Source organism: Amblyomma maculatum, chromosome 1, assembly GCF_055883805.1.
Source record: "Amblyomma maculatum isolate TAMU_Amacu chromosome 1, ASM5588380v1, whole genome shotgun sequence".
Taxonomy (NCBI): Eukaryota; Metazoa; Arthropoda; class Arachnida; order Ixodida; family Ixodidae; genus Amblyomma; species Amblyomma maculatum.
Window position 1 is genome coordinate 40199717 of NC_139344.1, and position 26441 is coordinate 40226157.

Genomic DNA, 26441 nt, shown 5'->3' on the forward strand with positions numbered 1-26441 from the left:
CACAAATGGTGCACTTTTAAACTTGTCAGTCCGAAGCTGAACATGAATATCTGCCATGCATGTGACAGCTTTAATGCTAGAAAGGTTGACGTATATAGCGTGTACGTACACACTTCGACATCTCAGCGGCACGTTCGGCTACTTGCCCCAAGGTCGTGATGTTTAATGCCAGTGATGGCAGTCGCACTTTGGTGCAGGTGAAATGCAAATGCTTCTGTTTTCTGCAAGATGTCAATGCAAAGTACAAAGCCCGGGCAGTCAAATTAGTCCGAGCTCTCCACTACGGTATTCTTCATAGCTACATATGTCACTTTAGGATGTGAAACCCTACATGCCACAGGTAGGCTGCATTGTTTAGAATTTGTAACCTCTCATCTATGTTTTGCAACATTTGGCTAATTTTAGTTCCCAAACAGTTGCTAAAGATGAAACCGAAGCAGTTCTTGGCATGGTTTGCTGCTTAGATTAATTTGCTAATTGCAGTTCTTTGAAACTTGCATCAATGCTGGACAGTTCAAATAGCAGGCAGTTGAATTACAGGAATGATGTGGATCATGCATTTCAGTTCTGATAAATGGAAAGTAACGGTCCCCTCCATGCATGCATAGGTGCCCTTAGACAAATACATACTCGAGTGCTTGATTGTGACACATATCAAGGGTCGACAGAAGGCCACGTGGAGCCAGTGTGATATCCTTCATGAAGGCTAAAATAAAATTGTACAACAGCTGCTGTACCATGCAGAAAAAAAATTGGTCGTTTAGTGTATGATTAATTGACCATGAATAGCATCTTACTGAGAGTATGATGTGATATAAAACAACTACGGCTATGAGGAACACAATAGTTGAGGGCTCTGGTATAATTTCAACCACTTGGGGTTCTTTTACATGCACTGACACCGCACGGTACATGACGGCCTATTGTTTCGCCTCTATTGAAATGCCCCTGATGTGGCTGGAACCAAATCTGCTTCTATGGGTTCAGCAGCCAAGCACTCTTAACTACTGAGCCAGCACAACGGGGCCAAGTAACAAAATGCATGCCATTACACTTCCTTCTAGGCCGCGGTTTCCTTCACAGAACTAATGTATACAAGGAAAAGTAAATAGCAAGAAAACACTGGTTTTATTGCACATTATATTCACATTTTAGCAAACATTCTCTAGGAAGAAATTTCTCATAAAGTTTGCATGGAAACCGTGAACATCTTACAAAAACAAAACAATGCACTTACTGCACTCCAATTGTTAATGAGCAAGGTTGCATCTATGCTACTACATTGCACTTATCACAAAACCACAAGCCCCATATGCTTTGGCCAATCACTTGATAAAACTAAGGGAGACAGATGTCGCACACCACAGACTGGTCGTCTCGCAACATATCTCTGCATACGTTGCATTTCAATTTCATGCCTTTCCACTTAGCCCCAACTGTTGTCAGCATTACTAGTCACCCATCTTTTCTGAAATTCCTTTCTACGCTGTTGGGATCAGCATCCTTGTTAACGATGGTCTCTGCATTCTCGATGCTATCATTTTCACATCTTCCTCACCTGGAAGAACAAAGAAAATGACAAGCTTTGATCAGACAAAAAGTTAGGGAAACTCCTAATCTCCACCTGTAAGGGTATGATGCGCCAGCGTTAATGGCTCTTGTCTGCAGATCCCACTGTGGATTCCCGTTAATTTACATGCCCTTTGCTACAAACTTAATTACTAATTCCTTAATTTATGTCTGTTATCTCAGGTATACTCATTAGCATATGGTTGTAGGCTGCCCTGTTGTGTGATAGACAACCTGGCATAGACCTCTGTAAGCCTCACATTAACCAAACTGTACAAACATGCCTCCATGGCCTAGGAGTAACCTTTCTTAATCGGAGCTGAAACGTCCCAGAACATATTTTAAACAAAACTTTGTAAGCTTGGGTTAACAGCTCCTGCCATGTCGTGTGGCCTCGTAACATTTGGCTCGTGGCACTTTTGGCTTGTGCATAGGGTCCATCTGTTAAATACTGGTTAACATGCATGACAAATACATTTTCACACAAACTGATAGCAAATGGTCAAGTGGTGCACTACAGATTCTGAAATGTATACCTATATGCATGCAAGGATGGCATCATCACATAACATGATCAAGACTTCTGTCAGTACTTGCAGTTACATGGCATTTCAATGCCCATTAAAGGACCACCTCAGACGATGGTTGTTGTTACCACAAGACCTGTTCTAACAGCATACTGACACCATTCCACTGAGCGATGGACATGTATATGCATACCCTAGATAGCTCATGATTGTGGATCTCATTTATTTCTATGACTTCCAAGGAGTTCCTGTCGTCACTAACCCTACACTTTATGAAATCGGGACAGTTGTCTTGAAAGGTGATGAAAAGAAATAACCAGGTTACCTTGACGCAATGCTAAATTACAGAGGGTGAATACGCTGCATGAAGATACCAAGAAGCTTGTACAAAGAAAAGTGAGAGTGAAATGGCAGGATTTTTGAAACATTTACACACAGCTTCATACTTATGAAATAGGACAAACCAACGTGCAAGGAGTGTGGAGATAAACTAACAATAAACCATATCTTACTTACACGTGCGCCAGAGTCGAGAAAATAAGAGGAAAACATTTTGTAGAATTTTGCAACAGATCGCTTTCCATCCCAGCATGATCCTAGGAGAGGCATGCAAATTTCCTGCATTTTTGGTTTCCTGAAATATTCCTAAGCAAGCTACATCCTAAAGAACATTTTAGTCATTACACACAAAATAAATACATTAAACCTTGTTCTTGGTGCATGGCAGCATTAGTCGCTTATGCACCATAAAAATCAACACAACATTGTAAGGTATACTTTAGTTAGCTTAGTTATATGAGACAAGCTTTCGGTCTGGTGTGGTACTTATTCACGTGACAGCGCTGTCATGAGGGTCTATGTCCCAGCGATCGGAAAGTGACCTATTCCTATAATTTTAAAAACTGAAGGCGATTTTACAGATCTCTAAAGACGTGTGGATGTTTGGTTTCGACTGGAGTGTTCAACTGCTTTATCAGCGTCCGCCTGCTTTGACAGCCTGAAGTGAAACTGTTAAAGAGAACACAGTTTTGAACATTTAACGTATTTCTGAAGGAGTTGCATTCTATTACGGGGCCGACAAAAAGCAGCTGAATGTCAAACGCCGCCTAGGTAGGCTTTCTAGCAAGACAGTGGTGTAGCATGGAAAATCGCTCCAACGGTTCATCGCTGGCGCCGCTTGCTTGAAAGGCGAACTGTTCTAACTTATAGCTACTGACCACACCTGAAACAGAATTGTGCATGGTCTAAGCAGAATTTCTTTAACACTGAGCACTGGTAGCTATCGATTTCGCGCTCAATATTATGAAAATCCGTCCTCTCTTCGATCATTGATACATCCACGGTTGAACATTTATGCACCTTGGGGTAGGCTAGCCATGGGAACATGGATGCGTGGTTATAGCAACGATCACTTGCATGGCACACTCTGCAAAAATGCAAAATTCCAAGAGTCAGCTTCTGGAACGAAATGTGCAGCGCGCATTTTCTACCGTGTACCTATAAGTCCGGCGACGTATGCATATCTCCCACTCGTTTCAAAGCTGCGCGGCCGTTCAGTCAGTGAAACATTATGGTGTCGCAGCGCTGGCAGACAAGGACAAAAGGACTAGGGACACACACAACTGTGCAGTCCCTAGTCCTGTCCTTGTCTGCCAGCGCCAGCGCTGCGACATCATAATGCTTGACAACGACCAACTAGCCCAGCCGCATATATCCTACATACATTCAGTCGGGTCACGCTAACCTCGAGCATGCGGGGGTTTAAACTACCTGTATGCAAAATTCAACGACGAGAAAAAGATGCAGGCTGAGCACTTCAGTTTAGTCTTCCCCTAAATACCAAAGAACATTGCTGTTCGTAGGGAATTCGGATCATTCACGCTTCCGGCTTTCCGGTTGTGCACTAATTCATTGCAGTGCAGTAGGTCTTCGCCTCGACGAGTCGTGTAGTAGCTTCTAGTAGATTCGGCACGTCTTCTGCCACGGCTCTGAGGTAGAATTTAAACGAAGAATTTAACTAGAAACATCCTGCTTCCTCTGTCTGTACGTGAGGAACGAGCATAATGCCATTTCACATACAGCGTATATACATACTTTGGACTGCTGAATGTTCTGCACGGCGAGGTGTGTGTGTTGTGCCGGCGCTAGATATTCGGAGGTCGATTCAGGACCTAAGACAGCATAAATGCTAGGAATAGCTCACTTACATTACGGGCAGATCGAGGTGATAGTTTAGCGCGAAGCGAAAGCTGTTTGTGAATGTGCGTATCTTGATGCCCGCTGGTGGAGCTGGTGCAGTATGTTGCATCGCCTGCAGCTATGTGCATGACAGTGATGCTTGCCGTAAACAATCCTGAGCGAAGACCGTGATCTATGTTAGAACGGATGAACTCTTCGTAGCACCTCATCGAGAGTCGCGGCTAGCTGATATCATAGAGGATAAAATTCATTCACGCATAACAAGCGGAATGCGGCTATACGCGTTCGACGTGCATATAGGCATGAGCCTGTATATCGACGTCCGCCGTATCTTTACGAGAATTGAATGGATACGTCGGACGTTTCTTTAGACACTTCGCTTTGTAAAATGTTGCCTTTTTAGTCAAGAGTTCTCATTAAAGGTATGGCAGCAGTTGCTGTAGGCCCATAGCTGTCTGACATATGACCGCATTGTACTAGCTTGCTCGTACATGGAGCTGAGCCTTAGCAACATTTGGGGTGATGCGAAGAGATGTTTGCCCATGCTAACATCTCGGCATTTCCATATGGCGCAGATCAGTGTCTTCCCTCCTACTTGTGCTATGAGCATTCCTGTCACTAGCGCATATTGAAAGTAAACGAGATGACAGCAGGCAATGCGACATATGCCAGCAGAGACACATTCACCTGCTTTTCCTCCGCACATACAGTGAATTACAATCCCAGAAGTGAAGTGGTCTGCTTGCTCCGCGAGAGAGCACCTGCATCCAGCATAGATTGTGTCCCGACTCTGCGTTTGGAACTCATGCCAGCACAAGTAGGTGGTGCCCATGGACTGACAGAAGAATTGCCTGTTATACTGTGTGCTAGCCTGTGCTTTGTCTACACGTGCCAGCTATTTTTAAACCTGTAATATGTCTGCATTTCTCCCGCTGCTTCTTGGGATGGTATTGACATCAATAGTTTATGCCATTCTTTCGTATAGCAGAGTGTGGGCAAGCAGGGTAAAATTTCTTTGGCACTATTCTCAAATAAAATGAAGTCGCAGTTCACCATTTTCACTGTTTCTGTTGTAAAACGTTCCGTGTTTGGCGAACACCAGCCAGAATGTCTTCCACCCTTCCGCTCGTCCCTCCTTTCCCCTCTCCCGGTCAGGCTGTATAAGCCGGTTGTTCAGCCTGAATAAACACCTTTCCACTTCGAGCGTCCGTCTGTGGTTCATGGAAGCACAGAACGCACAATGCGCATACTTGTGATGTAACAGTGGCGACAAGCCCAATACGAACTCACGACGAGAACCAACTTGAAACAACGGTCAAGACTGAGACTCTGGATGCAACCAGTTCAACCATGGCACATCACCAGCTTCCCGAGTATGACGACCGCGGTGACAAATGGAGGGCATATCTGACGAAGGTTGAAGCCTACTTCGAAGCAAGTGGAATCAAAGATCCAATGAAGAAAAGGGCGTTGCTCACCTTTGCGCTAAGCACACACACAGTCCAAGTGCTTTCAGGAAAAGTTGCACCGAACAAGCCAAATGCGATGAAGTACGAAGAAGTAATCGAAGTCCTAAGTTCGTACTTTCACCCAAAACACCACGAAATAACGGAGAGATTCCGCTTTTTCAACCGACGCCAGCTGGAAGGTGAGTCTACTCATACCTTCATTGTCGAAATTTGCCAAATAGCTGATAGCTGCAACTTCGGGAGCATGCTCAATAGAATGCTTCGCGACAAGATAGTATGCGGCGTCCGGTCAAATGCCCTGCAAAAGCAGCTTTTGGCAAAAACAGACCTCACTCTGCAGGAAGCCGAAGGGATAGTGTTCAGCTCTCAGGCAGCAGAACAGGGTGCCAACACGATTTCTTCGGACTTGACAGCTGTAATGAAGATAAGCACGCGTCGACAGAGCTTCGACGAGCCGGTATTAGAGTGTGGACGGTGCGGAAGCACTAAACACAACAGAAACGCGTGTGGCTGGACGAACGCTCGATGCTACCGCTGCGGCAGGTGCGAGCACCTTGCAAAAAAATGTCTTAGAGATGTCAGCAAAGAACGCTGGCAAAACTATGCTCGGAGCAGGTCAAGCCAAGCTTTAAATGTAACAGAGGAGAGTTTGGATGACGCGGCCGACAGCATGCACATCTGGACTTTAGTTGAGTCTCGGAAAGCTCAACAAGGAACCTCCGATTCGCTGAACATTCACGTGGTGTGACAGCGATATACAGATGATCGTCGATACTGGTTCGGCTGTGTGTGTTGTGCCTAGGCAAGTTTTTGAGCAGCACAAGAAACAGTGGCCACCATCGTCGGCGTGCCACATCAAACTTTCCTGTTACCTAGGCACCTTGCCAGGGCTGGGGCAGTTGGATATGCTTGTTTCGCACAACGGGACCAGCGTCGAGGACTCATTAATTGCTGTTGACTGCTCAGGACCAAGTCTGCGGACGCGACTTGATATCAAAGTTCAGCAACACAGGGTCGTCAGTCCTCAACGTCGGGGCGAAGCTGGCGGAGAGCTTAGGGAAGAACTGCACATCAACGGTGGACGATGTGCTCTCGGACTTCCAAGGTGTTTTCAGCACAGAATTGGGCCTGATAGACGGACCACCAGTGCATCTGCAACTGAAAGAAGGAGCCACACCAAAATTCTGTAAGGCCCGTTCTCTTCCATTTGCATGGCGCGACAAGGTATCCAAAGAGATTGAAAGGCTTGAAATTATCGGAGTATTGTCCTCAGTAACGCACGCAGAGTGGGCTACACCGATTGTGCCGGTATTCAAAAAGGATGGCAGTGTTCGAATCTGTGCAGATTTCAAAGTAACCCTGAACCCTGCATGCGAGCTGGAACAGTACCCGCTACCTGTTATTGATGACATTTTTGCGTCTTTGAATGGTGGCGAACAATTCAGCAATCTTGATCTTCGCGACGCCTATAATCAGATCCCTCTCGATGACGAGTCCAAGAAACTGTGCGTTATCAATACGCACCGTGGGTTGTTCTGCTACAACCGCTTGCCTTTCGGTATAGCTTCCGCGCCTGCCATTTTCCAACGGAAAATAGACATGATATTGCAAGGCATACCAGGTGTTCAGGCATACCTCGACGATATTCTGGTATCGGAAAAACACGGCGAGACTGATACATTAAGACTTGTGCTCCAGCGTTTCCAAGAGCACGGGGTCAAACTCAGACGGGACAAATGTAAATTTCGCCAGGCATCGGTTTCCTACTTAGGTCACCGAATTGACCGTGAGGGCTTACATCCGACAGAACAGCATATCGAAGCAATCATGCAAGCTCCTAGTCCGCAAAATGTGCAGGAGCTGCGCGCATTTTTGGGCATGATCACATTTTACGCCAAGTTCATGCCAAATTTATCATCTGTCCTTGCACCGTTGTACAAGCTGCTAGAAAAGAATGAACGATAGGTGTGGGAACCTGTACAGGAGGCGGCATTTATGCAAGCTAAACAGGGTCTTCGTCGGGCAGGGGTACTTGCCCATTTCAATCCGGCTGCAGCCTTCAAGTTAGAGTGTGACGCTTCGCAACACGGGATTGAAGCCGCGCTATTCCACACGTATGACAAGGTGAACAAGCCCATAGGCTTCCATTTGCGACCCTAACAAAGGCTGAATAAAATTGCTCTCAACTCGAACGTGAAGCCCTTGCCCTTGTATTTGGCGTAACGAAGTTCCGGGATTTCCTCGTGGGTTGAGACTTCACACTTGTTACTGATCACCAGCCTCTCCTGGGATTGCTGAGAGCGGATCGACCGACCCCATCGACCGACCCCATCGCTGGCAGCCGCACGCATACAACGTTGGTCGCTGTTCCTGGGTGGTTTTCGTTACAAGCTCCAGTACTCGCCGGGTAAGCAACTTCTGCATGCCGACGCCCTGAGTCGACTGTCACAACGTACGACAGAGTTGCAATCACAAGATCCCCCTGATTACATTCTTGCTCTAGCAGGACTCGATGACGGAACGGTGTCCCTTGAGGAACTGAAGCATTAACTGCGAATGACCCGCAACTAAAAAGGGTTGTGCAGTTGACAAAGGATGACTGGCCGTTGACGCCAAGATGTATCGCTGATGAGAGCGTTATCCCATTTTTTGACAAACGACAAGGGCTGTCTTTGGCCCACGGGCTGGTGTACTGGGGGCACCGCACAATAGTGCCAAAGGAAGCGCGAGATTGTATTCTACACCTGCTGCACGAAACACATCAGGGGTCTACAGCGATGAAAGCAGCTGCCAGATCATTTTGGCGGCCAGGATTGGACCACGACATAGAACGACTATCGGCAACATGTCAAAACTGTGTCAAAAACTTGCCCATGTCAGCTGCAGCACCACCAGAAAGCTGGCCTACTGCTCGAGAACCATGGTCCAGGATACCTGTAGATATCGCAGGGCCATTAGCGGGAAGCATGATTCTCGTTGTAGCTGATGCATACAGTAAGTGGATTGAGGCAGTTCCCATGAAGCAAGCTAATGCTACTATGACAGTGAATTCCTTGCGCGAGATATTCAGCAGGTTTAGAATCCCAAGGACTGTGGTATCTGATAACGGGACTCAGTTCACTGCAGTCTTGAATTTGACACTTTCATGAAAAAGAATAATATAGTTCATCTGCGAATGGCTGTGTTTCACCCATCGTCAAGTGGGTCGGCGGAAAGAGCAGTCAGAACGATTAAGGATGGCCTCAAAAAGATAGGGGCTGGAAGATTAGATATCCACCTATCCAGACTGCTCTTTAATTACAGAAGGACACCTAACAGCTCGGGCAAGTCTCCGTCAGAGGCGCTTCTTGGTTATCGTCTCCACTCTCGCCTAGATACATGCTTTCCACCCATCCCTACAGGTTCAGTCTCTGAACCACATGAATGGTCACCACCTCTTCCAGGAGCTGCAGTGTATACGCGCAACTTTGGCGTAGGAGAAAAATGGCAGCCTGGAACAGTCACGTCTACAAGAGGGTCACGGAGGTTACCATAGAGACACCGACCGGACCGGTCAGGCGTCACGTCGACCAGGTGAGTGTTTGACACACAACTCCTCCAGATGCGCAGGATCACAGCCCAGCAGAAGACAGCGCTGTGCAAGCTGGTACACCAACACCTGTAGCCCACGACAAAGGAGTGGAGTGCGCGGTTCCTCGAGCAGATACCGCACAGCCAACCTCAACGTCACCGGCGAATTCGTCAGCGGCACAAGACGCCGAAAGCTGTCCACATCAACAGCAAGCAGAAACCGCATCGACGTAGCCATCGTGTACGACGCTGACACTTCGACGTTCCACGCGCCAAAAGAAGCCAGTACAGCGACTTTCTTATTGAGGGAAGAGAAACGTTGTAAAACCTTCCGTCTTTGGCGAACGCCGTTTGGCGAACGCCAGCTAGAATGTCTTCCACCCTTCCTCTCGTTCCTTCTTTCCTCCTTCCCCTCTTTCGGTCAGGCTATGTAAGCCGGTTGTTTGGTCTGAATAAACGCCTTTCCACTTCGAGCGTCCGTCTGTGGTTCATGGAAGCACGGAACGCGCAATGTGCGTACTTGCGATGTAACAGTTTCAGAGTTGACGAATGGCTTCGAGTTCATGAATAGCGCATAAAGATGGTTTCTGCACATAGTCTTCCAGTCACACTCCAAGCTGAGGTCTTTAAAAAAGATTATTGCATAATACTGCTGCTCTTAAACTTGCGGTCCTCAAGAGTAAGCACTAGTTCATGACAGCTATTTGCATTCATAGCAGCGGCAAGTACTGATCATCTATTATGGAGCACAGAGGGCACAGCCAGTGCAGCAGAGCATGCTACTGGAAATGGAAGGTGCAGCTGAACAAATACTCAAGCAAACTTCTAGCCGGTTCTGTTGATTTCGGCAGAGCAATCCAGACTGCTCCATGGACCGATCTTGGCTCAGCAATCGCTTCCCATCTGCATTGGGAAGATGGGACTTGTGTTCCGGATCTGCATTTGGAATACAGTTGCTCAAAAAAAGCAGAAAACAATGTTCTGTAAGTCACCAAACCCTGTGATTGGAATTCACCATTAGTAAAGGCTTGTCATCTATCACCTTGATCTGCTCATAATTTAAGCAGCATTATAAATGTCTGATTTCGCAGGGACCTCCGATCTCACACCAAGGATTCAATGCCCAGAGCAGGCACAACACAGATCTAGAGGTGCCAGATAATGCAACTCGTAAGAAATGTTATGCTAACTCTTCTTTACCTCCTAATATAGAGAACAGTATGTCTGTCATCGAACATCTCATGGCAATGGCAAAAGGCATTTAGAGTCAACTGGAAGTCTAACCTAGTACAGTGGCAATGAACAAGCCCCTGAGCCTGCCATGTGCCAAGGCATAAATGCGCTTCACTGCAATGCACGAGTGAACAAGCGGAAGGCTGGAAGTTTGAACAATCTGTTTCCAGTAAACATTTGGTTGTTTGGGTGGTTAGGTTGGAATACCAAGCAAGCACTCTGCCCGTAGCTTAATCTACTAGATTTCCTCTCAAAGGTATAGCCAGCAAACAATGTCTGCAACTTAAGCCAGGAGTACAATCACAGCATGTTCTGAAGACTTCGATCATCACATTGACTTTTTAATCATGCCAGTCACCTTAACATCAAATCAAAGCAATATATGTGGCAGCTTATGCAATCCTCGCACATACAAAACACACCGAGAAATGCAAGCCAGTCAGTCTAAAGGCAGCCTATCAACAGCATATTGTTATGGTACGCAATGAAAGAGACGATGACGAAGTGCTGGGCTAGTGGAGAAAGACAATGCTGCAGCTACGTCTGGTTCTCCTGTGAGTGTGTCCCTGACGGTGAACTGTTGCGGCTACGACGTACCATCGCCTCCTAACATCTCGACGTGCCTCGTAACATCTTGGTGGAGCTGCTGGGTAAGACACCAATACCACAAGCTGGATCTCCGTAGTGGCCACCAACTTGGTGCTAGCACTATGCAGTCCGACGCAGCTACCTCTACAGCGGCACAACCAGCGCCCACTGTCGTCGTTGCGCAGCCTCGTGATCCGGGAATCTTTTGCAGCACCGATGACATCGACGTCGAAGACTGGCTCGCTATGTATGAGCGAGTCAGTAAGCACAACCGATGGGACGCAACGTTGATGCTTGCAAATGTCATTTTCTACCTGGCTGGTACGGCGCGCGTCTGGTTCAAGACGCACGAAGAAGATCTAACATCCTGGGACATGTGCAAAGAGAAGCTTCGGGATCTCTTTGGCAAGCCGATCGGACGCAAGCTCGGCGCTAAAAAGGACCTGGCATCGCGAGCACAGTCGTCGACCGAATCATATCTGTCGTACATACAAGACGTACTAGCTCTATGCCGCAAAGTGAACAGCGCGATGCCCGAGTGTGACAAGGTGGGCCACATCTTAAAAGGCATTGCTGACGACGCTTTTAACCTTCTATTTTGCAAAGATTGTACGACGGTCGACTCCGTCCTCGAAGTATGCCGGCGGTTTGAGCAAGATCAACAACGTCGTATTGCTCCCCGCTTCGACCGCTTGCCAAACACAGTTGCTACGTCTTCGTGCGAAGATCTGCTAACACTGCAGCAGCCGTCCCATGAGCCAAACTTGACCAGGATCATTCGCAGAGAGCTGGAGGCAATGGCCCCCGTCGCATTCACACCTCAGCCGGCGGATGCTACTATAACACTGATCCAAGCTGTCGTTCGCCAAGAATTCGCAAACGTGGGCCTTAATGCGAGCGTAAGCCTCAGCTCTGGTCAGCCGTCCGCACAGCCATCTGTCCAGCCCACCGTTCCGGTGGTAGCTGCTGCGGCTCCGACTGCGCCCTTCCCGACGCGATACCCCGAATCTACCCGACGCTACCGCAACCCAGAAGAATGGCGGACCTTGGATAACCGACCCATCTGCTTCAACTGCTCACGTGCCAGCCACATTTCTCGCCATTGCCGCAGCCGTTGGGTTCCGCCACCTCGACCTCGCTACTATCATGATCGCAGCACCGCCTACGGACCACACCCAACCTCTCTCCGTGATACGCCCTCTCGTGACTTTAACCCGCCATCCCCGTGCATGTCCAGCCGATCGCAGTCTCCCCAGACCCGCCGTTCCCGCTCGCCCCTACCTCACCGTTCCTCGTCCCCTCACTTCTCTGGCCCGCTCCCGGAAAACTGATCAATGCAGCTCCCGGAGGTGAAGCTGCATTGACGACTCGGCCCGAAAATCCTCTGCTGACCCTTGCTCATCGCCGCAATCTTCTAGATATCTGTGTAGATGGTGTGCCTGTTACCACCCTCATTGACACTGGTGCCCAAATTTCCGTCCTCAGCTCTTCGTTTCGTCACCGACTCAAAAAGTTGTCACACCCGCCTCTTCATCAGCCGTTCGTGTCGCCGATGGAGGCGTCGCTGCCGTCGTGGGACTTTGCACTGCGCGCCTGAGCATTTGTGGTCGAACTACCCCTGTGCTCTTCACTGTAATCGACCGCTGCCCTCACGATGTGATCCTCGGCATCGACTTTTTAACGGCGCACTCTGCCCTGATTGTTCAAGTGGCCTCCTTCGCTTAGACCTGCCTTTCTCCACCGATGTTGTTCTCCACCGTAACGTCATACTCCCTCACACTGTCCTAACCGTCACGGATAACAGAACCTATCTTCCCGTCCTTAACTTTAGCCGCTCTGTCCAAGTTTTGCCCCATGGCATTGCACTCGCCGACTTGCTTCCGTTGGATGACTGCGAAGTTTCTGCCCTAAAGCCTGTGCCTCTGTCTGAGCCCCCCGTATCAGCTTCTCGTTCGACCCTTTTTACTCCCATGATAGCACCGGATTTGACACCTCAGCAAGCCAGTGCTCTCTCCGACCTTTTGTTTTCCTATAGCGACATTTTTGATTTTGGCGACCGACCTTTGGCCCAGACATCTGTCGTTACCCATCTCATCAATACTGGTGATGCCAGCCCTATTCACAGAAGGCCTTATCGAGTCTCTCTTGCCGAGCGCCACGTGATACAGAAGGAGGTCGACAAGATGGTGACAAATAATATTATTGAGCCTTCCTGCAGTCCCTGGGCGTCTCCTGTCGTTTTAGTCAAAAAGAAAGATCAAACTTGGAGATTCTGTGTAGATTACCGCCACCTCAATCAGATCACTAAAAAAAGACGTTTATCCGCTCCCGAGAATTGACGACGCCCTCGACTGCTTGCATGGTGCCAGCTATTTTTCCTCGATCGACATGCGTTCCGGCTACTGGCAAATAGCTGTCGACGAACGGGATCGAGAGAAAACCGCATTTGTCACCCCTGACGGACTATACCAATTCAAGGTCATGCCATTTGGCCTCTGTAACGCTCCTGCGACCTTCGAGCGCATGATGGACTCGCTTCTCCGTGGCTTCAAGTGGACAACGTGCTTATGCTACTTAGATGACGTTGTCGTTTTCTCTCCCACGTTCACAGGTCACCTTGAACGGCTTTCTACAATACTGGCAGTCTTTCGCCGCGCCGGTCTTCAACTCAACGCAAAAAAAGGCAGCTTCGGCCGCCGCCAGATTAAAATCTTGGGACATTTGGTTGACGAAAATGGTGTGCAGCCCGACCCTGATAAAGTTCGTGCAGTCCGCGAGTTCCCTACGCCACGTAATACAAGTGATGTGCGAAGTTTTCTCGGGCTCTGCTCCTACTTCCGTCGCTTCATTCGGAACTTCGCTGACCTAGCACGTCCCCTTACCTCCCTTTTGCAGAAAAATGTGAATTTCTCGTGGAGCCGTGAACAAGCTCAGGCCTTCACAACGCTCATTTCCGCGCTCACCGCTCCTCCTGTACTGGCGCACTTCGACCCGTCTGCGCCTACAGAACTGCGCACCGACGCTAGCGGACATGGTATTGGTGCCATCCTTGCCCAGTACCAGCACGGCCACTCTCGTGTGATTGCCTATGCCAGCCGCCTTCTATCTCAGTCCGAGCGCAATTATTCCATTACGGAGCGCGAATGCCTTACACTTGTTTGGGCGTTGACCAAATTCCGCCCTTATTTGTTTGGGCGGCCCTTCAACGTAGTGACAGACCATCATGCCTTGTGTTGGTAGTCATCACTTAAGGACCCTACTGGCCGCTTAGGTCGCTGGGCCTTGCGATTACAAGAATACACGTTTACTGTTGTGTACAAGTCAGGCCGCCTACATCAAGACGCCGACTGCTTGTCCCGCCACCCCGTTGACCTTCCTGAACTTCCTGACAATACTGCTGACGACTGCGTTTTGTCCATATCGAACTTTCTCCACATCGGCCTCGAACAGAGTCGTGATCCTTCCCTGCGCCCCATTATTGATCACCTGCGCAACGACAGCACCGATCCGCCCATCAGTATGTTTGTGCTGCTTAATAACACATTATACCGACGCAATATGCGCCCAGATGGTGTAGACCTTTTGCTTGTTGTCCCGACACATCTACGCTCTGCTGTTCTTGCGCACCTTCATGATGCTCCTACAGCAGGGCACCTAGGAGTGTCCCGCACATACGACAATGTTCGACGGCGATTCTACTGGCCTGGCCTCTACCGCTCTGTTCGTTGCTACGTCACCACCCGTGAGCTGTGCCAGCGCAGGAAGACCCCGTCTCTTCACCCTAGTGGGCCCCTGCAACCACTCGCAGTTCCAACTGAGCCCTTTTCTCGAGTTGGTCTCGACCTGCTTGGGCCATTTCCCACATCCACTTCAGGGAACAAATGGATTGCCGTAGCGACCGATTACGCCACCCGGTATGCCATAACCAGAGCTATCCCCACCAGCTGTGCCTCCGACGTTGCAGACTTTTTTTTGCATGACGTCATCTTGCTTCATGATGATACTCGTCAACTGCTCACCGATCACGGTTGCTGCTTCCTTTCTAAAGTTGTTAATGACCTTCTGCACTCATGCGCTCCGCGCCACAACTTCACAACGGCCTACCATCCACAAACGAACTGTCTTACTGAGCGCCTTAATCGTACCCTGACCGATATGATGTCAATGTATGTTTCTGACCATCACCGTGACTGGGACATCTCTTTACCTTTCATAACATTCGCTTATAACTCCTCACGGCATGATACTGCCGGATACTCTCCCTTTTATCTACTCTTCGGCCGCGACCCTCTACTTCCCTTCGACAGCTTACTGCCTCTTGACGATTCCTCCTGCAGTTATGCTTCTGATGCCATCGCCCGCGCTGATGCCGCCCGTCATATTGCTCAAGACCGGCTTCGTGCGTCCCAGCGTTCTCAAAAGCACCGTTATGATCTCCAGCACCGTGACGCCTACTACCCTCCTGGCTCCCTCGTACTCCTCTGGCTCCCTGCTCGACGTGTAGGCATGTGCGAGAAACTTCTGCCCCGCTACATGGGCCCTTACCAGGTCTTGCGGCAACTTACCGACGTGACGTACGAGATTATCCCTGTGAACCGCCACTCTCCTGCAAACCATCATCCAGAAGTCGTGCATGTCGGTGCATGTCGCCCATCTCAAACCTTATATCTCGCGCTCACCTGTGTAGTCTACGCACCGGGACTGTGCTTCTTCCGCGGGGGGGGGGGGGGGTATTGTTACTGTACGCAGTGAAAGAGTCGATGACGAAGTGCTGGGCTATGAGAGAAAGACAACACTGCAGCTACGTCTAGTTCTCCTGTGAATGTGTCCCTGACGGTGAACTGTTGCGGCTACGACGTACCATCGCCTCCTAACATCTCGACGTGCCTCGTAACAATATTGTTCACAGCCTTCACGGTGCCACCAAGTTTGCTCCCTCACCACCCTGTGAACATGCAGTGTTTGCACCCAACTCTGGTTACACACAATGTGGCGGCTTTTTGAACGAAATAGGAGCAGTGCACCAAGAAAGGCAAAAGTCCGTCCCTAGCTCCCATTATGTCAACTCTGAAGAATGTGCATAGTCGGACCAGAAATATGTATTTTCTCAAGAGAATTCAGTCAAGTGCCACGTTTCTGCCCTTCAACTTTACTTGCTCTTTAGCTGATCTAGCTGGGATTCATTTTGCATTCAATGCTCAAGTTATGCTTCAATAGCTTCAACATCTTTATCAAAACTGCAGTGCAACAGCCTCTATTATCCAAACACCTTTATTTTGTAAGATGGGGGTTTATTGATCAGATCAGCAGGCCTCGATCAGCAGGACTGGGCAGATCAGCGGCGAGCACAGCAACAGCGAACACCGTCAGGTCCAACACGCGCAGCGATCACGATGCCACTGCCTAGAATGTTCCTCATGTACTTCTTCCTCTTCACAATTACCTGCGGAACGAAGAGGAGACATCCTGGCGACTTACGGCGTGAGCAAGACGGCAGGGTCGTAATAGGGTTTAAGGCGCTGGACGTGAACAATCTCGCGTCCGCGCCGGCATAGATCATGAGATGGCGTAAGAGGTTCCACCACATAAATAACTGGAGAGGTGCGCTCCAGAACTCGGTATGGGCCATGGTATTTAGCAAGGAATTTTGAAGACAGTCCAGGAGCATTGGAAGGTATCCACAGCCACACAAGAGCACCAGACGAGAAGTCCGGTGTCGAGTGTTGGCTGTCATGGTTGGATTTATGGCGGTATTGGGTGTTAGCCGTGAATGCGCGGGCAATTTGTCGACAGTCTTCCGCATGCTGGGCTGCTTGAGACGCAGGAGTATACTCTGATATGTCTGGCTGATACGGGAGTATGGTGTCAATTGTAGCAGAGGGGTGACGGCCGTAGAGGAGAAAAAAAGGAGAGAAGCCAGTAGTAGACTGCGTTGCGGTATTGTAAGCGTAAGTGACATACGGAAGGACGAGGTCCCAATTTGAGTGGTTGGAGGAGACGTACATAGAGAGCATATCGCCAAGGGTACGATTGAAACGCTCAGTGAGGCCATTAGTCTGGGGATGATAGGCGGAGGTTGTTCTATGAATATTGCGAGAGGTAGAGGGATCGATACCCAGCACCTCCACCAAATGTAAGATGGGGGGTTTATTGATCAGATCAGCAGGCCTTGATCAGCAGGACTGGGAAGATCAGCGGCGAGCACAGCAACAGCGAACACCGTCAGGTCCAACACGTGCAGCGATCACGATGCCACTGCCTAGAATGTTCCTTGTGTACTTCTTCCTCTTCACAATTTTTATTTTTTGTTGAAGCTGAGATGGCGAGTGAGTGGTCTAGTTATACAATAATCTTTTCCAGCAGCAAGGGCCAACTAGAGTAATCATTTCTGTGAGATTTCCTTTTTAAAGCTGCTTTGCTGACAAGCTGCCTGCAAGCCAGTGAAGAAAATGTGAGATTATAGCTATCTGCACACTTCCATTCAATGATTACAACACTGACATGGTGATCCAGTGATATCTAGGAATATAGGAAGATAGTGGTACCAGTGCAGTGAGCAGTCTGCCCTTTGTGCATCATGAAGGGCCAATGCTCTCGAACTTCCAAACCTTTTATCATGCCAAAACAGGCTCACCGGATCAATTATGAAAGGCTACGCACTCTAAAGTGGAAACACTTCCATGCAAAAAAGTAAAAAGAAGCCAAATGCAGAATGTAATGTGACTGTTCAAACCATGTCTGGAAGTGCATGTGGCAACCAAGAAATTCATAAATGTGGTAGCCATTCAAAAGCTATATCCAGACGCAACACTAATTCCACGTCAACATCGACAGTTGCTTCTACAACACATGCATAAATTTAAACAAAAACAGCACAACTGAATGATACTTTAGGAAGCAAGGGCTTCTTCTGCTTGGAATTATGCATACACTCCTGAATTTGAAACCTGCATGTATTTCATATTCCCACATCTGTGATGAATCGGTGGTATACTGAGATTAGAAAAACTGCACACATTTTGATTCACATTTCATATCAGGGAAGATGCCAATGGAGCATCTCAGCACTAAGTCAGATTTTTTTTTTGCTTCATTTGTCAATAATTAGACAAGAAAATCAATACTATTGGTACTGTTGAATGCATAATTACCTTTACACCTTACTGACATTTCTGGACTGAAGGTCTGAGTTTGGTGTGTCATTTATACGCGCTTTGCAGTTTTTGCGGATTACTTCAGTCAAGGCAGAAAGTATGGAAAAGAAAATGTCAAGCCAATACAGGTGAAAAAATTCAAAAATAGCTCAAAAACTTTTTTTTTTCCTTCTACTACCCAAGGCTCGACAATGGAGTTAGTACGGTTGCTGCTGAATCATACTGCCGTCGCGTGTTCGCCGGCTCCATATCTCATAATGTGCAATATTTATGGAACATAAGAAAAATGAACACTAGCCCTGTCGTAACGCAGGTAGGTTTTACCGCAGCGACACTTCAGTTTTTCTTTGAGGCTGAACAGATATTTCTCTCATACCTGCTTTGATTAAATTGGTGCCGTTTTCCTGTTGCCTTGTACATGTTCACATCAGCAGTGAAAGCTATGTGTCGACTGCTTACCCCTGAATAAACAGTTGTAAGTGCACTTGGTGTCTTCTTTCTTGTGTGTGTGTGTGTGTGTGCGTGTGTGTGTGTGTGTGTGTGTGTGTGTGTGTGTGTGTGTGTGTGTGTGTGTGTGTGTGTGTGTGTGTGTGTGTGTGTGTGTGTGTGTGTGTGTGTGTGTGTGTGTGTGTGTGTGTGTGTGTGTGTGTGTGTGTGTGTGTGTGTGTGTGTGTGTGTGTGTGTGTGTGTGTGTGTGTGTGTGTGTGTGTGTGTGTGTGTGTGTGTGTGTGTGTGTGTGTGTGTGTGTGTGTGTGTGTGTGTGTGTGTGTGTGTGTGTGTGTGTGTGTGTGTGTGTGTGTGTGTGTGTGTGTGTTACGCTAAATACCTTTTTTATGTCTGAAAACCAACAATCTCAGCAGTTAACTTCCTTCTTTTCATACCAGTAGAATGTGAAGAGCAGCACCATGTGCAATCCTGAATTTTATTCTCTTTTTTTTTCTGCTGTGCCTTCTGTACTGCTCGCAAACTGTTTGCTGCACTACAAAAGGTAAGGGCAGTATGTGCCATCGTGGCTGGTTCATGCTGCCCTTATCTTTTGTAGTGCTGCAAACAGCTTTTGAGGTGGAATGTAGTGGTTGGTGTGTACAATAACAGGGATGCAAACCTTTTGCTCTTTCCTTTTTTTTCCCTTATCGTGCCTTCTATACTCCGTTTCATACATCATGTGCAACGCAGCGAAAGCTGCGCAAGTAGTCCGCAAGAAAAAAAAACAGGAGGCGTATCACTACGCGCTCGTTTTGTAGGCGAGTGGTTCCTGCCGAAATGGGCTCTATTCCGAGCATACACGTTTGCAATAACATACTTCGCATGCTTAGACATCTTCACAGAGCGGATCTTATAGAAAAATACGCACCAAAGAACCATTTTCTAAAAAAAAAAGGTGCGCAGCGCGGAGGGCACAGCCAGCGCCATCTGGTGGCACAGCTGGCAAGGTTGCGGGACAGCAAAACGCGGCACGAACAAAAACGACATAAAAAAAAAACATACCAATTAGCCGCATCCGACCTTTTCTCCCTAAAAAAGGTGCTTTTTATGAAGTTGATGGCAAATGTAAAATGTATTAAGCTCGCAGACAAAGCAACTATTATTTTCTCTCGTCAAGAGCAGGCACTATTTTTTATCGCGGATGCGGAGAGCGCAAACAAGAGCTGTAGCTTTGGTAGTGTTGCACTTGATGTATGAAACGGAGTATAGTGTTTCTTGTAGAGTGATGTGCGACCCTTACTGCTTCCTTTTCTTTTTCCTTAATGCTTTCTAGTTACCATAGTAGAATGTAACTATGACAGGCATGCTTCAATTCCATTTTTTTTAGTACATTCTAGTCATGCTAACAGGAACAGCAGCAGTGAAGCAGTCTTGGTTTTTTTTTTGCAGTGTAGATTTTTTAATGGATTTGATGTTGTGCCTAATGCTCAAGTGTTTATACAGTTTCCAAAAGATGTATGTATGACCAGCATTCAGTTGTTGACATGCATGCAATTATAGTATAATGAAATGCAACACTTGTGATGATGGTCCTTTGTGAAAGCACCTTTTTCTGTATACTAAAGCTTTTTCATTCAAATTTGTTGCTTTGTTTTATTTTGTGCAAACATTATGCAGATAGTTTGTTTAACAACTCAACCAGTTTTGTACACTTTCGCATACCTATCCCTGTTTATTTCTAGTCATTTCCTGTTCTTGTTTCGAGTATGGATGTTTTCATTGTTTTTGTAAACAGATCATTTTAAGCTTGAAGAGAACTGCATTATTATCTTGTCATTTTCATACCACTTGTAGTGTATAGTTTCTGTGCTTTTAACTTTGTAGTGCATTGTTGAAAAAATCAAATATATGCTGTACACATTTTGTTTCCTAGCACCTTTTGCAGTTATTTCTGAATCTCGCAAAGAGCACCTAACGATGGCTGTCCACCATGCAGTGTAGCATGTTTTGTAGCAAAAAATATGTACAGATCTCACCGACAATTCGCAGTTTCAATGTCTGTAAGAATGAATTACAATGTGCATCATTCTTTTCATGTCATGTGTTCATGAGTTGGCTCTTTCTGGTGTTTTCTTCCTGGTACAACATTAGGCTTCGGAGAACCGCATTTTGTCATTTGCATACTGTTGCTTGTGGCTTTCTTTGCTTTTAACATATGTGAGATTGTTTAAGTTGCCTATTTGCAATGTATAATGCTGAGGAAATTAAAAAGTTCTGTAGTTTACTCATGCCATTTTCTAGCATTAGGTGCAGTTACTACCAAACTTTCCAAAGAGCACCTAACTGATGGCCGTTAACCGTGAAATGTGGCACGCTTTGTAATAAAAAACAGAGTTCTCATTAACTAGACAACAGTTGTAGTGTGTGAGAATTAATGATCTACAATTGTAACTCAGTTTAGCTTGCATCATAACTGAATCTGTGAAAGAGCACTGTGGGTGTGGGATGGCAATGCAGCTTTAGTTGTAGTAGCATCTGATGAGACTATATTTTACGTCTGGCAGTGGTGTTGAAAACCTGTATAAATACGTAACCATTTCAGACAGTTTTGCTGGAAATAGCAGTGAATAAATAATTTAGAGCACTGCAGGAGATTCTAGAGCTCATTTTAGACATTCAGAATCTATTTTAATGATTTCTAGAGGATGTCTTGCAAGACGTCTTGTAGTTTAAAAAAGTGGGTGCATTAGCTGAGCTAGAACACAGCTACAAGATGTACCAAGACATGTATGAAAGCGTCTCATATCTTGTCAAGGCATCTTGTAAATGTCTATCAGCTGTCTTGGGTGCCACTTCAGATGTCTATAAGGTGACTTGTTTATCTTGGGCAAGATGCCTTATAGCTATCTGGTAGACTGACTTTGTTTAGTATGTTATTTGTCTTCCAGATTTCTAGGAGATACCTTGCAAGACGTCTTGTAGCCTAAAAAACTGGGTGCATTAGGTGAGCTACAAGATTACTACAAGAAATATCAAGACATCTGGCAATGTCTTGCATATCTTGTCGAGACATATTATATACATTTAGTAGCCATCTCAGAGGTCTACTGAGACATCTATCAGGCATCTTGCTTGTCTTGGCAAGACAGTTTATAGCCGTATCCTAGATGGGTTGGTGTTTACTGGGCGGTTAACGTCAGAAATGTGGTGCTGTGATTCGGCGAATCGAAGCTTTGGCCCAAATTCATTGCCAAGTTTCTTGGGAAAATTCCTGATCATAAACAGCTACAGTGGCAATTGTTTGTTAATATTGGAAGACTACGACCTTTTACAGATCAAGTGATTTGTTTGGAAATTTCAGAAGACGCCAAATTGTGCTCTCCCATAAAGAACAGTGGACGAGCACAGTTCAGCTCGCCCACTGTTCCTTTATAGGTGCAACATCTACGGCTGTCAGCTCAAACTGGTCACCTGAGAGTGATAATTTCTTGTGTGATATGACATCTACTTCAGTGTTTAACTCTTGAATGGTGACGAAATGTTTAATGCCTGTAGCTTATAGCAAACGCACGGACAGTTGTGTAAAAGCCTGAATTCTCAGTCAGGAAAGATATGAGATATGCAAAAATAGTTTACCGGTCAAGCTTCAAGTGAAGGCAGTGTGGGGTGTTTGCATGCACTTTACTTCAATTAAGAAACTGACCATACAAATATTTGAACTTGTCTCTGTGGCCTACAGCATACAGTAAAGAAGATAAAGCAACCAAGCTGCTCTTAACATGCAGCATAATAATTATGCACTGCTGGTGGAAACTGCACACCATATATTCGTGGAGTTGCATGAGCAGCTTTCCTCAATGCATCTCACGTCACGCAGCCTACAGCGACACTGGAAAATATGCCATCTAAAAAACATTTCCTTGCAATATAATGATTCAGAATATATGTGTATGGTATGCATAGCTTCAAGATGCAACACATACTGTTGGTATCACCTCTCATAAAGTACTAGGATTTGTGTATCTTTTCATCAGTCTAAGATCACCGGTTCAATCCTTTCTTTTTTTCTTTTTATTTGACAGTGAGAGGGACAACATTTGCAAGTGTCATTACGCAGCAGAAAGCTTCAATTCAGAGTAGTGCAATTCAGCAAAGGTTTGTTATAGTCTCAGGAAACTTGAAAATGGTGTGTATAGATGTAGATGTGCAAGTCAAAACTCAAAAGAATGTAGCAGCTGTTTTGCTCAGCCTATCCTTGTGCTGAAAAAGAGAGTCAGGCCGGTTGGTTAGTCAATTGAGTGAACAGTGCTCTAAGATAGTAAGGGAGATAAAGAAGCAGAATTGTTGTCATCTTCTTCCCCATCCCATCTGTTAGTGCTGTTCAGTTATTTGAGAATTGTCTTTCTGTGGTCTTTACAAGTGAATATGAGCTCGTGAAGTTCAGTATGGAGTTGGCTTTCACATTTCTGCTATCACATTTACTTTCCCTTTTACAGATGAAACTCCAAGCCAGTTCTTCATACAAACTTGTGATGCCTGATGGCGGTAATAGTGTGCAGTTATGGTGTGTCGCCTCCATTCATATGCAAAACACAATGTAAGGGTGATTTTGATCGCCAGTTTGACTGTCATCTACTTGGCAGGCAACACATCAACGTTGTGCACAGACTTTGTCGTGCATCTATGGCATGTGTGCAACTTTCAGAAACGAATGGTTGAAAGAGAAGCAAATGATGCTTTCAGATCTAGTTGCAGTATCTCGCTTTTGACATTGTTTTACAGTGAGCTCGATATGTCGAGCAGTTGTTGCTCAGCGTGCATATTGTCATATAAAAATTTCTGCGTTGTGAAAGGAAGCAAGCACTTTTCTACTAATGTTGAAAATATGCTTCAAACCAAGACCAAAATTGCAAAATATGAAAAAGTGCACCTTTCACAAATAATCATGAAGTAATCATTAGTTGAAAGCTCTAAATTTGATCTATTTCATATTGGAAGGACCTACACAGTCTCAACGACAATTTTTTAGCACGCAAGCATGTACATGGCCACATAGTTTACATGCTCTCGCAGAGCATCTATAGCCTCTGCACACACTGGCTCCATGTGCTTCTACAAGCTCGCACAAATGCATGACCAGCCTCATAAAGGCTCACTCATTCTCATGCAATCTTGTACAGTGGCTCTGCGTGCTTCTGTGAGCTCGCTCATGTGCACTATCAATCTCACAAGAACTCATACAATCTCATGCATTCCTTCACAGTGGCTCTACGTGCTCTCATAGTCCCACGTGTAATCTCACAAGAACTCACATATTCTTATACATTCTTATTCACTCTCAAGCTTTCTTGTACAGCTCACGCCCAGTTTTTTCCTTTGATGTATGGGCTGAACAGAGGACTCACATCTTCGATCCTTACATCGGTTCATACTTCGACACTTAGTTCCGACACAAGGTTTGTTGAGGAGGGTCTGCAAGATTCTATGCTTTCAGACGTGTGTGTATGTACAAGTTCGCCATCGAGAATGCCTGTAGCACCTACTTTGGTCCTCAGCAATCAAATGTGATGACGAAGTTCTTTCTGGAGTAGCAGAGAAAATTGCGGATAGGTGGTGGATTTTTACTTTGAATAAACTTCCAAGGAAAGAAAGGGATTCTGCTGAGAGAAATAGCGGGGGTGTCAATCTCCCAGATCAGGCTATTCCAAGCATGTTCTTAGTATTTTAAAGATGTATGTGGTGCAACCAAAAGCTGGCGCTGCAGATATACTGACCATAGTTCACAAGGTGACCTCCAAAGTCTACGAAGAGGATAGGGCAGCTTGCTTGTACCAAGGTGTAGAGGCTGCTTCTGCATTCTTAAAAGGTCACGGTTCTATCAGAGTACAGCTCAGTCCATAAAGAGCCATGGATTCGTTGAAGAGTCTGGATCTCCTGCTGATTCTTAATGATAAGACGGGGGATTTTGCGGTGTCATACACAAAGATTACTACCACGCCAAGGCGAAGGAAGTGATCTTAAAAAATTTTAGTCGAAAAGAAAGATCTCCAGGAGACAGCTTTGCTATGTCCGTGAGCAAACTGCAGATATGTTCCAAGAGGTTGGCATGGAAGCATTAACCAAGGAGATTATGGGATGCAAGAAGTTGACGCTGACACCATTCTTGCTGTTAAGACCCAAAAGGAGGGAGACCCATTCCGATCATCATTGATAACCGTTCAACATGGCAGCACTGCATAGCTTCATTTCTTCAGAAACAAATGAATTGTCTCCAAGTCAAAGATCTGCTGTTGGTGAGGAATTCAGATGAGCTGATTGAATTCCTTCAATGGGCTGCACCTATAAGGTGTTTCTCTGTTGAAGCGAAAGATCTGTTTTACTTCATCCCACAGTGGATAGCCATCCTCGAGTCGCTGTTGAAGAAGCAACTGATGCTTACGGTGCAGTGAAGTTTTAAAATGAAAGTGGAATGAGCATGGACCATTTTTTAGGTCTGCTGATGCTATACCTTTGATCTTTCTATGTTGAATTTAAGGAAGTGTTCTGGAGCAAAAAGATGGAATTTGCATAGGATCTTCAATTGCTACTATATTGAGGGATCTATTCCTTGCCAAGGGTGATAGGACACTTTTTAATCATATGAAGGAAGCTGGAGTTGCCAAGGCATTCCGATATGCAGATGATTTTTTGGTTTGCCTGCCGTGTGGATAATACACAGAAAACAAAGTTGAGGGCATTGTGGCACTATTCCCTAATGCAATCCGGACCTTACTGAGTTCACGTTTGAGCGACCAGAGAATGCACAGATCCAGTACTTGGACATACGGCTGGTACTTCACGAAGATCACACGCGTTGGTTTTGGGGCAAAAGGCCTTCTTCCTTACGACTCAGGTCACACAAGGATGACCAAAAGAGGGCTTGCTATCCCGTGTTTACGGCAGGCATTGATCAAGTCGTGTTCGCGCTTGATGGGCGAGAGTGTCAACCTACTGATTGAGAGGTACTTGAATAAAAGCGGCTATTTGAAGAGCCTTTTCATCTCTGCTGGTGAAAGCTGTTTAAAGAACACGCGACCTCGAGCAAGAGAGAGTGAAAAGAGGAGACAGGTTGTAGTTCTGCCCTATACGTGCATGACATCTCACATCGTCTTAAGAAGATCGCGCGCCAATTTGTTTGTAGGGTAGTGCTATCTGCACCGAACAAGTTAAAGAGTCTGTGCAGAAAGGTGAACGGAGTGAGTGAGCCCAATGAAGGATGCGGCGTGCTGCATCGTCAACTGCCGCGAAGGTGTTGTGTACAAGATTTCGTTGACATGTGGCAAGGTGTATGTGGGGCAGACAGGCCGATGCCTCAATGAGAGGTTAATGGAGCACAGAAATGCGTGTGCAGCATTGTCGACTCCAGGAAACCTGGCGACCCATTACATTGCTCTCGTGGAAAGGATGGCACTCAACAGGACCCAAGGGGTAAACGTAGCCAGATTCACGGAAACCAAGGTGCTGGCCCGGGGAAAAGACGTACGCTTTGAAACAGAGATCATTGAAGCATTTAGGATGATTTCGGATCAAGAAGGGGAATGCGAGACTATTCCGTCTATGGCGCTCAGCGGGAAGAAATTGTTTCTGCTTCGGTTTGCCATTATTTTTGTTTCGGATTTTCCTTCAGAACGTTTCTTCGCATTTTTCGTGAATTTTCTCAATTTTCT

At 46.4% G+C, this 26441-nt stretch overlaps 1 pseudogene; it reads left to right on the forward strand.

Annotated features, from left to right (window-relative positions):
• Window positions 1-5645: 5645 nt before the first annotated feature.
• On the forward strand, window positions 5646-25184 carry LOC146202164 (uncharacterized; annotated as a pseudogene).
• Window positions 25185-26441: the final 1257 nt, after the last annotated feature.